The sequence below is a fragment of the Falco cherrug genome, chromosome 8 (assembly GCF_023634085.1).
Source record: "Falco cherrug isolate bFalChe1 chromosome 8, bFalChe1.pri, whole genome shotgun sequence".
NCBI classification, from domain to species: domain Eukaryota; kingdom Metazoa; phylum Chordata; class Aves; order Falconiformes; family Falconidae; genus Falco; species Falco cherrug.
The window spans coordinates 5,409,260-5,421,179 of NC_073704.1; the positions used below are offsets into that span (position 1 = coordinate 5,409,260).

The 11,920-nt window shown below is 43.4% G+C and overlaps 1 protein-coding gene across 4 annotated transcripts in view; it reads right to left on the bottom strand.

Moving 5' to 3' along the window:
- Positions 1 to 11,547, bottom strand: part of GULP1 (GULP PTB domain containing engulfment adaptor 1) — a 162,885-nt gene extending 151,338 nt beyond the window's left edge. For 2 of the 4 annotated variants that reach the window (XM_055719088.1, XM_055719089.1), the window contains exon 1: positions 11,393 to 11,547. The gene's annotated coding sequence lies outside the window, so the exon portion shown is untranslated. The remainder of the gene's footprint in view (positions 1 to 11,392) is intronic. The other 2 variants (XM_055719086.1, XM_055719087.1) reach the window with 2 other exon arrangements.
- Between the last annotated feature and the right edge of the window lie 373 nt (positions 11,548 to 11,920).

An 11,920-nucleotide genomic window follows, 5' to 3' on the forward strand; every position in this document is an offset into this window, starting at 1 on the left:
TCACACTGTAATTTTTCACATATCAACTGTTGCGCTAGCCAATACTTTGCCATATGTGCCTATAGGTTTTCCTAATATCCACATGACAGGGCAGACTCCACACATTTCCAGATAAGTGACAAGACAGGACCGAGCAGAAAGCTCTCTCTACTGTTCACCCCTGCACGGTGTAAAAGGCTGAGAGTACAGTTAAGAAGTCACCTTCTCCAGACATGTTACAAGTACATCTGAGCTGCAACATCTCTAAAGATCTTACCTTGTAAAATGTTCCTAGGTACATAGTGAAATGCAAGTTTCAGAAATCTGTCAAGATACGTCAAGATTCAAAAGAAGTTTGCTGGCTAAAAACAAATACACTTTGTTCTGCCTTACGCAAACACTGCCTGGGACTTACATTTCTGTCATGTCTTCTAAAAAGCAGCTGAACATAACACCCAGTTGAATACTGGGGGGCGAGGGGGGGGGGGGGGAGGGGAATATTTAGACCATAAACAAACGGGATCAAGTTACCCGTAAGCAGATATGCCTCATAGCAAGTACAAGAAACACCACAGCAAACAACAAACATAAATATTCTTCAAGAGCATCTGGCAAAATTCAGCATAATGAATTCAAAATATTCAAAGCAATTATTTCCAGCCCACAACTTATTTCTTGCAGAACCGAGATCTTTAGCATTTTATTGCCTTCCTTACTGTCAAGGCATATTTCTTCAGTAGTTTGACAGTTTTTTCTGCCCTGCCATTTGGCTAAGCAACTAAGAACTTTATTCAGCAAAAGTACCTTCCAGATGACCTAGCAAATGGAGTTGATTTGGATTAAATAGCAACAGATTATTTCAGTGTTTAAGCAGTCACGGGTATGCTGGTAACATAACACATCTCAAATATATTCCACTAATCTTATTAAGTATGCTTTTATTTATCTTCTGCTAAACATCTATTTTATGGTCCATTTCTTCATACCTTTTAATCACTACTCAGTTGCAATGTCAAAAAACTTGAAATCCCAAATTGGAAAGTACAGAGAGTCACAACATAGATAATTCTCTGAGTAAGGAGTACATAGGGGACTGCTTTACATAGTACATAGTGGAATCTTTAGGGTTTATAACTATAAGCATATTTACCATTTTGCATATTTTACACAACAGATTTGTTACAGTTGGAAGCTTTCCCTTCAGGCTCTTAAAGAAGCACATGTAGGCCTATCCCACAAAGCTGTCTGAGGAAGGCATAAAGCAACTGTCTTCAATGACTTTGAGGGTGCAAAGGGAAGAGAAAGAAAGGGGCAAGGAAAAAGGAAGGAAAACGTGTGCACGCAGGGGAGGGAAACTATACCTCTAGTTTAGAGCTGAAAGGATTTAATCTACACTTAAACCAGAAAGCTCTTCCACTCCTCAGCTTTTGCTTGCTCAGCTTTTGTTTATTTTTCTGACTCACTACTCAAAAAGTTCCTAGATCCTAATCAAGCCTAACAATGCCACAGAGGAAATGCAGCTCCAAAATGGGAAGGGGGAGAAAATCTTATTTAGGAATTCTTTATAAGCCATAAAATTATAAAAACTCAGGATATCCTCCAAGAATGGTAAGAAAAATGCTACATAATAAAGCGCAATATCCTTAAGTCATCAAAATATGTCCTGGTTCTGTATTCTGGATATCAAAAGCTTAGACGATGACTGCTCATTCTGATATTAAAACCTCTGGTTGAGGAATCCCAGATTCCTCCAGGAGCAAGGTTCGGAAAGAAGTTAAGGTTCAGGCAACAAGTATCACAGATTAGAAAATTCTTAAAAATATCAGGGAATCAGTGACCAGCTAAGATTTTGTGGATACGCAGTATGTACGAAACACACAGAGTCCAAAAGTCTCAAAAGAGACTTTCCCAAAAAGTCTCTATAGTCAGAAAGCCTCCATAGGAAGAAGCTTTCTACTCCATTTTAAATGACAACCTTGGCCAGCAGAAGGATGTTCCACTTCATCAGAAGTCTCATCTATTAGCCCTTCAAAATTATTCCCTTTCCCCATACAATACCAGCTCTCATCTGTATTAGCTCTCTATAATTTTCTTCATCTGGCTTTGAATAAAATATGTAAACAAATGATGTCGCATGCACTTTTATCAGTTTTTAGTGACTACATTTCTTTCTTTAGAGATCTAAAAGTAAAGACTACATTGCTGCTTTATTTATAAAATTCAGGAATTTAAAAGTAAACAAAACAGACTAACAAGGGTAAAATTCATGCGAAGAAAGACATTTTGTAAGTGCATTCTATTCCACGAAGTAACATTTTCTCCTAGGATACTCTTTATCCTATTAGGTTCAAACTTGGGACAAACAAACCTAAAAGAGTTAAGTAAGCTTCTGAAAATTGTTCACTAAAGCATGTCAATCTTTTCTGAATCTGAGGCTGGTTTTAGAATTCATGGCACAAATTATTTAGATTTTGAAGACAAGCAAAGACTGAAGACAATCAGTTATACTGGGAGCAAGTTGTACATGTATCAATGTGTATGTGTTATGGTTGCCACCAAATACAAAATGCTTATATAGAATTGGCTATAAAATACACACTCCCTTGTTTCTTAATTATCTATTTTAAATGCATAGCTATACGACGCATGGTACCATGGCACCATCTCATTGCTAAGCAGTCATCCCCTCCTTCCTCTTCCCCTCAGAAAACCCAACGACGACAGAGAAAAACCAGAGCATGACAATTTTACATGAACTGCTGTGGATAATGACCAGCCGTTCCCTGCTGCATTTGAGCAAGACTGCGAAGTAAACATGCATGCATAACACAGGACGCTGTGCATTGAAGTAGTTATTCAAAAGCATCGCACACCATCCTTGCCTACTGTGATACAGATATCCTCCTTCCTCGCAGCACCAGTCACTTGAGCAGAAAAATCATTTTTGCTTTGCCAATCAGTGCCAAAGAAGCAAATTCTAGCACTTTGCTAAGAGAAACAGTCAACAGCGCTGCCAGCTGCACTTCAGTTTCCTGACAGATTACTACGATACCTACGTAGACCGTACTTGCCCCGTGAATTTTCCACACCAGCAGACATGCCATGTCTGTAGCCATCAGCTGCCTCATGCCATCCCAGCCAAAACCAGTAAAAAGTGCTGCTGACCACAGCAAACCTAAGTGTCCTGACAGCAGGTGTTACCAGTACAAACACATTATTCAGTACTACACGGCTGAAACACCAGCTGATGATCCGGATTCAAGAGTTTACTCTTCATATTGGAGAAAACTACTAACACAGAAACAGTCCAGCACTTTGATAGCTACATTCAACATCCTCACACATAAAACCTGGGGAACAAAACTGAGAACTCCAGGAGAAGTATTTAACTTTGAAAGAGAAAGCAAGAAATAGCTCATATGCTCTTCTAGTTTACATTTGCTATTAACGACAGACTACCTGTGAGCAGCATATGAGACTGCAGGGCAGTACGGCCAGGTTAAAACGCAGCTTGCCCTTTCTGCTATCTTTCAGTGCAGAAGCAACAGCCTTTGAGAGAACTGAAGCTGGGAACTATGAAGGTCCCAAATGCCCTCTCCCAGACTGGCTGGTTTATTAAGAAGTACAGTTCCGAACCTGTGGGGACTAAGCCAGAAATAGAGCACCCACCGCAGGGTGGGATGGGAGGCTGTAGAATCGCTTTTACAAGCTGGAATGCTTCTAGGCGAGTTCTTTTTGTCTCCAAAAAAAAACCCCTAATATGCTTTTAATCAAATAAAAGTAGACTCAACTTTGCAGAGCTGCACTAAAGTATAAGGATAGCAAGCAATTCAATAAGAATCCCAAAGTTTTAAAGTGGCTGTGTAAGAAAGTGTAAGAAAATGTTACTTACTTTCCTTCCATCCCACCTTCCCAGTCATGGATTTTGGCTCAGCCCCATCCATACATTGCCTTTCAGTTACCAGTACATCACATTACACAAAAACATGTGTGAAGTCAAAGACAACCTGTTACTGAGAAAAAACTACTACAAACTTTCAAGATGTATAAAGCACTGCATTGGTAGTTACACATAAGCAGTTTCATCCAGTTAGATGAAATCTGGAAATTATCTCTTTCGAGAACATTAGCATTATACACACTGATGTTGCAGTTTAGCAGTGTTGACATAGTGCATTTCACACCACAAAACACAGCAGAAGCAAACAATTAAGTGCAATTGCTGTACCACGCAGAAAGATAAGAGAATTAGTAACAGCTCCGGCTGCAAAATTTGCCGGAAAAGTATTTCCTCCATCCTAAGCCTATTTGCACAACAGGATAAATTGAATATTAATACAACATATAACTTACAAAGTTAATAATGCAATTTTTAGGCTGCTTGAACCGAAAAAAGTTTGCACTGATCTCAGATGTTAAAGACTTTTGTGTTTACAAATCCACAGTACGCTCTGCTTTAAAGCTTACACATGTGAAACAGATTAAGGGGCACAATGGTGGGGGTGAGCCTCTCAAACTGCTTTCTGCAAGCTACATGGTCCTCTGCTACTATTTTCTGTCCCAAGTAAAGATTCAGCATCATATTATACCATACACACTTCACCTCTCACTATTACCTTATTTTAACAAGTTTTCTCACTTATTTTAATTACATTTACTGTAAAATAGCTGTTATTTGTCCATACCGTATTCCGCAATATGAAACCTCCATTTAACTCTAACCCCAACTGCCCACTGCTTTGGAAGTGATGGATCTGTCACCTTATCAGTTGGGAAGCAGGAAAAAGAAGATATCAGCTAGTATTTTCAGCTCTAGCACCAGATCTCCTTTGACTTCAGCACATGAACAAGCAGTTAGAACCATCAGCAGAAGCCTCTTTGTTGCATCTGGATATAAACACGGATGAAAATGAAACCTTTTGACTAATATTTTTCTCCTTTAAGACTGAAGCATGTATCAGCAGAAGCTCAGACACACCGGTGCCATCACCCATCATTTTAGGGCAAGTTTCAGAAGCTCTGTTTTTCTTGAAGACCCAAGTCCTGAAATTTTGAACTTATATTAAAAAAAAAAATCAAAATCTGTTTTCAATACAAAATAAATTTCAGATCTATGCAGCTGCAAAAAAAAGAATCTTTAAAGAAGGAAAACAATACTAAATGTTCAAAAAACCCAAAGCCTATTATATTATTTTTAATTTCATTATTTTATGATTCTTTTGCTAAGAAACCTGACTCATGATCTTTGCACACATGCAGCTGCCAACACAGCATGTAGGAAGAAAGCATTAGAGACAGCACATAACTGCACAGCAAGGCATTTGGAAAGATGGTCTGGACAAACGTTAAGAAAATAGGTTTAAGAACACATCAAACTCTTTTAAACAACTCCTAATGTAATTGGCATGCAAAAATGACTGCTGTTCCAAACAACATTTTGAGTTGTGATTGCAGGAAAAAGCATTTTTTATTGGGAACACAGTCCTTTATCCAGGCTCATTACCTCACTCCTGTTATATTTTCCAGAAGATTTCACAACAGATTAGGAAAATAATGCTGCTGTTCCAAGAGATACCTTCTTTAAAAAATGTACACACACACAAAAAAAAAAAAAGGCTGTCAATCTGAAAAAAAGATAAAATATATTAATATTAGTACATTTATGCATAGGAAAAACAGGTTACACAGGGCAGCAGACAGAAATTGCCAGCACTAGGAAAATCGCTACTTGCCAAAGCTCAGGAAGGACAGATTGCAGCTGTGAAGAAACCAGCTCTCCAGGGGGGTCCCCCTACCACAAGGAGAGTTGCAAGACTGAGGTGAGACTGGGGAATCACCTCCCTTCCAGCCACCTTTCACCACTGCAGCAGCAGCCTCACCCCAGCCTTTCACCTTGTAGAAACCAAGTTTGACTTTCCATAGGCTGCTGAGAACTCCGAAAAAAAACTTTTAAGGGCTACACGGATTTAGAGTGTCCTAGATCACTTGGAAAGTTTAAGCATAATGTGAAGTTCCTAATGGCCCATCCTGCCTAGAAGGAACTGAAGATCTAACATCTGCATTTAAAAGGACAAAAATGAAAATAGACTAGACTATTAAATGTCACAGCAGGCAGTAGCCAGGATTGTATTTTGCACACCGTGTTACTACTGCATTCTGCCTTTGTCCAAGATTGCCCCCATTAAAACTAGGGGGATGGAGAGAGCAGAGAAAGAATGAAATAAAATCATATTAAAGATCTTGAATAGTTTCAGAGAATGCAGCAGTACTCAAAAAACTATTTCATTCTATCTAAAAATAGTAAGTAGGAATTTGAATGTAGTTTTTGAAGTGTTCATGTTATTTTAGGGATTATGAGAAGATTGAAGCACCTTGGAGCTTATCCATCTCTATCCCCTAGTACTGGAGTACGGACATATCCTGCTCCACTACAGCAATACAGCATGCTAGAAACAGCCACCAGACACTTCCGAATGCCACAAGACTTGCCTTAAAAGTCTTAAATTTTTAAAAATAAAAGTATTATTTAATTGCACTAGTCAAGATCTGTCTACAGCACAGGAATAACCAGAACGTCTAAAGAATTCCCCCAGATTACAGTTCTACTTTCTGGTGACAAAAAAATCCAAAATCTAGCAACTTTTCTTCTTAGTGCCATAGAGCTAAGATAAGAAAGACCGAGTCAGCTGCAGTCTCTGCTCCAACCAGTGCATTAAGCGAACTGTTTACCAAGTTATACTTCTGCAAACTCATGCAAGGCAATGGTGTTGATCAGGTATCACTGGCAGAATAAACTGAAAACCATTTGGCCGCACAGAGGTTTCTGAATCTTTATAACCGCAAGTGAGATAGAAAATGGAGAAAAAACAGCTCAATTCTCAATTCAGAATAAAATCTGAAAATGCAAGCTCAGAGTCAGACATAAAATGTATGCAGTACTATGCAAAGTGAGAAGAAGATACAGTATAAATTAATAAGCTGAGTAGATCAGACTCTGGAATTAAAATAACAAACAGAATCTCTCAATGCCTGCCCTGCAAAATAGAAAAGAATTCTGCAGAAGTTAAAGATACCCAGTGTCTTAACCTAAGAAGCTTTCCAGTACTCCTTTGCCACATTATCAAGTAGACTGTGTGAAACCACTGGCGTTAGGAAGCCCAAGTTCTGTTCTTGCTCTGATGTAAGCTTACTAATTACGTGGCTGTGGAAACTCAGGTCTTATCTCACCTACAGAAATGTTTGTTCCATTAAGCTACCCAATTCTACATTCTCTTTCTTTGCCTAGTATGTAATTACATCCCCAAAAAGTAAGTCATTTCAACCCGAGGAAATGATAATATTTTAATCCAGAGCACCCTCTTAGCTGGGTGATTAGAACATCTGCTTAAACTGGCAGAGGGAAGGAGGAACGAAAGCGTAAATTCTTTCCTGGGAATCCATGATGAGTTTCCAGCTGGATAAACTCCCTGTTGAAATCCTGGATAAAATCTATGTGGTAACATCATTTCCTTCTCTTGATGCTCAGTTTAGCGTAACAAACATGTTTTGAAACCATACAGCGAGAGGAGGCATTTCAGATGACCTTCTGCTTATGAGACGGGGTAGAGCTGCAGCCCCGGTAGAACGGATTTGTAAGACTGAAGAGCTACTACTGACCATTCCCAGAGCTCCTTCAGTGCCCTGGGCAAACGAACCGGCACAACAAGCAAGGCCTACACTGGCATTTCTAAGATGGAAAGGGTGGGCAACAACTCACTGTAATGCTACTACTGCCTTCTGCCACTCCTGCTAGGTCACAGGCATACGCCTTCAGGACAGACCACAAAATGACAGGTAGCTGAACACACGCAATGCCTCCTTCCTCCCGCCCCCGGCCACCACAGCCACCAGCGTAAACCCCCACGGAGGCTACATGTGAAATGGCAACAGTTGGGGTTTTTTTGCGGCAAATCCACAAAACGATTTGATGTAGCATTGAAGTCATGGGGCATCTTCAGCAAAGCACCAGCAGCGGGGTAGTGAGACCAGCTGCCTGGAAAAGGCCAGGGTTCTGATCTCAAGGGATTTAGGCGATACTAGGATGGAACTGACTTCCATTGGGAACAAGGATACTAACGAATAAGTACCTGTACAAAAAGTTACACCTTGAAGGTAAGAGAACCAAAGAGAACGTTGTTAGACAGCTATGCAGAGGCACTATGTGTTCTCACAGGGACAGTATTTGTTCTTTTCTGGGATACAACCTGATTCTCCAAAGGGGCTTATCCCTTCAAAAATCAGATTACAGTAAGGCAAAAAAGGGGATGGGGAAAACGTTTATTTGTGCCCAATTAGTGTATTCTTATATAACAGGTTTATTAGAGTCATTAATTGAGGAATTTTTTTTTGTCTCGAGAGAAGATTTACTTGAAACACAGCCTCAGCCTCTGCCATGCATTTCACTGTTGACAATAACTGAAAATTCTAAGGGAGCAGTGATTTTTGTGAAGTGAACCCAGCGGACTTTTCAGCTCTCAGTGCTCTACTCCCTCTCTTGAAAAAGCTGACAGAATTTGAATCCTGCTGCAAGTCACATTAGATATGTCAACAATTCAAGGATAAGGCAGTTCATTTTTTTGTTCTCTTTCAAGCTACATTAGTCCCCCAGTTCAAGCTAAACTTGGCCTTTAATTATCTCATGTGGTAGTTCTAATTATTTTCTTATGACATGTTCAACGAACACGCTCTTGAGAAATTATCTCAAGAGAAAAACTAACTCTATAATCATAATACAAATGCCAGTTTATTATATATGACCTCTCGAGTTCTTCATAGACATCTTTGGATTATGACTTCTAGAGCACCCAATAATATTTATGAATTTTTCATGAACACACCCATGCAGACACACTGCTATTGAACTATGAGATGTAACTTTGTCTACAGGCAAGAAACTAACAAATTATTTTAATGAGCTTGTAAATGTCACATCAGGTGAGTATTCCGCAGAGCAGTAGATGCAAAAGCTTTGAAAAGATTACAAAGTTGTCACCAAAGACTAGAGGAGGCAGTACCAACCAGTAGTTTGTGTAATTAGCACTCTCGCTGTCCGCTCTTGTTAACTACACCCTCCTTCCTGGTCCGCTAGTATCAGTTTTGTATTTTCCCATGTGATTTAAAATGCTTTACACAGAGCATCATAGTGTAGTTCACTGTTGCAGTCTAGCATTTTCTCCCTTTTTTTTTTTTTTTTTTTTCCTGGCTTCAAAAATCATTTTAATTTCTGTACTCATCACTCGCTGGTCACGCCCAATGTTTTGCTGGATCACGTTTAAGACTGTCATCATTACTTCCAAGGCAACCTGATTTACACTTGCTTCTGCTTATTTCTAGTCTCTTTTCACTGATATCCCTGCCCTGTAGCTCTGTTATAAGCACAAACCAAACTGCTCCCTTGCATCCTTCGACACTGTGCCATAATCCCTAGGCTTTTAAAATAAATCACTCACTCTATTAAACCTCTTCACATAAATATATGCCTTTAAGGAAGCCTATAATCACTAACACATCCATACACTCAAAAATAAAATGCGTACCAAAAAGTGTGAGGCTAATAATCATAAAGTAATCGACCTTTTTTCCCCCACTATTTTGTTGTTCCTTTCCCCGAGTGCACATGGATAATCTCCAAATATCAGAGGTTGTCCCTGACATACTACTACACAACAAATCAATCAAGCAAAACTACAGTTACGAGGCAAACTTTTCTGTTCATTCTGAAATTTCCATAAAAATAGAAGCTTGACCTTCAAAAAGATTTCTTTTTCCCCCTTGGGTGAATTATTTTGCCTCATTTTGATCATCATCATAAGCTGCAGACGTTTGAAGCTCTGAAGTATTGCCTATCACTACAACAGCTGAAAGGTACCACCAAAGTTGTAAGTTAGTGTAACGTGCAGGGGAAGAAAATCACAGAAAAAAAAACTATTTCTAAAAGGACAGGTTCACCGTTATTCATATAAAGTGTAAAAATGGATGCTTATTTACATTTATACTGAGTAGACTAATTAGATTGCTAAAACATTTTGTATGTATCTATGCACATTCAAAGCACCTTCCTAACCACCTTCTCACATTGCTTTCCAGTTTATTAGGTTTTTTAACATCTTTCTCGCTGTAAGACAACTTTCTAAAAATTTGCAGCTGCAGGAACTGAAAATTTACCAAGCGAGAGCTGCACGGTGTTTAAGTTAGAGATGTAATGACCGATGTATGGATTTGAATGATGTTCAAAAGAGACCCCAGAAATCTGGTCCTTGGGGAGGGGGCAAACTCCTCCGTATGAAGGATACAATTAACCTTTACAGGCCTTTGTCCAACTCAGTTCAATAAATGACAAGGGCGGTGAAATCAAATGAGCAACGTACCATTCTGTATTCCCCCAGAGAACTATCGAGCAACTTTCAGACCCCCTTAAACGGTGAATTTCCCCCTGGATCTCCCTCACCCCGCTGACATCAAGCCAGGGGCTGCAGCCCTCGCTCAGATTTCAGCCCCCCAGCCACAGGACGGTGGCACAAACTCCTCCAGCACCCGGCTGCTCCACAGAGTTAAAATTAACTTGGTGGCAGGGGGTTGCCTCCGCCAGCCGAGGATCCTCTCGCTCTCCCCCGTAAAACAATTGTGCGTTCATCAGGCTCGGCGGCGAGCTGGGCTCAGCTGGGCTCGCCTCCCAGCGCCGCCGCCGCGCAGCCCTCGGCAGCAAAACAAAACCTTGCCTCAGATAATGGCTTTACTGTGCTTACTAAGGGGAAAAAAGGGAGAAGTAAGAAGGGAAAAAAAAAAAAAAAAGGGGGGGGGGGTGTACAAAACAGAATGAGATTATTTCCAGCTACTTGAAATTAAAAAAAAAAAAAACCACAAACAAACAAAAAACGAAACCAAAAAACAAAAACACCAACTTAAACCACGGCAGGTCGCGTGTTGTACATCGCCCAAGTCCTTACGGGTGTGAAGTTAGAGGGGGAAAGCGCCGCGGGCTGCGCCCCCGCCAGTTGCGCCCCCCGGCAGCGGCCCGGCCAGGCACGGCGCTGCCGCAGGTGACAGCCGCCAGCCCCCCGCCGCCAGCCCCGGGCCGCTCGCCCCCGCCAACCGGCCCCCGTACCGCCGCCTTCCCCCCCCCCCCCGCGCTGCCGGTGCCACCGGCGAAGTTCCCGGCCCCGAGTCCGCGGCAGCGATCAACAGGCGCCCGGACCCGCCGCTCGCCAACCGCACCCCGGCACCCGCGGGGACGGGCGGCTGCCCCCGGCCCCGGCTGCCCCCGGCCCCGGGCGGGGCGACGGGCGACCGGCGGGGCGAACCAGCAGCCCGTGCTGCCGCCTCGGACCGCGCCCGCCGCCCCCCCCGCCGCCGCCCAGGACGGAGCGCCGCGTACCTGGCGAGGTGAAGGAGGGAGCCCGTCCCGCCGCGCCGGCACACGGCGCCGCTCCGGCCCGCTCCCGCCTCAGCCGCCCAGAAAGTTTCCTGACGTCAGCGCGGACGGGCGGGCGGGCGGCGGGGGGACCCCGCCTGCCTGCCGGGCTCGCTGCCCGCCGGGCGGCCGCTGCTCCCGGGCTCCCCCTGCCTCCCGCCGCCCGGCCGGCACGGAGGCAGGCGGCACCGGCGCCCCGCGGCGGCGGCAGGGGCGCGTCCCGCCGCGCTCGGCAGGGGGCGCCGTCGGGGCCGCGCACGGGGAGCGGCCGGCGGGGCTGTGGCCGGGGCGGCCCGCCCCGCAGCCGGGAAGGCACGGATCGGCCCGCCCGGCAGGGGCCTTCCCTCCACCCGGCTCCCGGCGAGCGGAGTCAGGGTCGGGCCCCCGAGGCGCCGCGACCCGCGCCGCTGTGCCGCTGCCCCGGCCCCGCCTCCCCTGCCCGCCCCTGGGGACGGGGGATAGGGCGTCACAGGGAGCCCGGGGCCGTGGTCG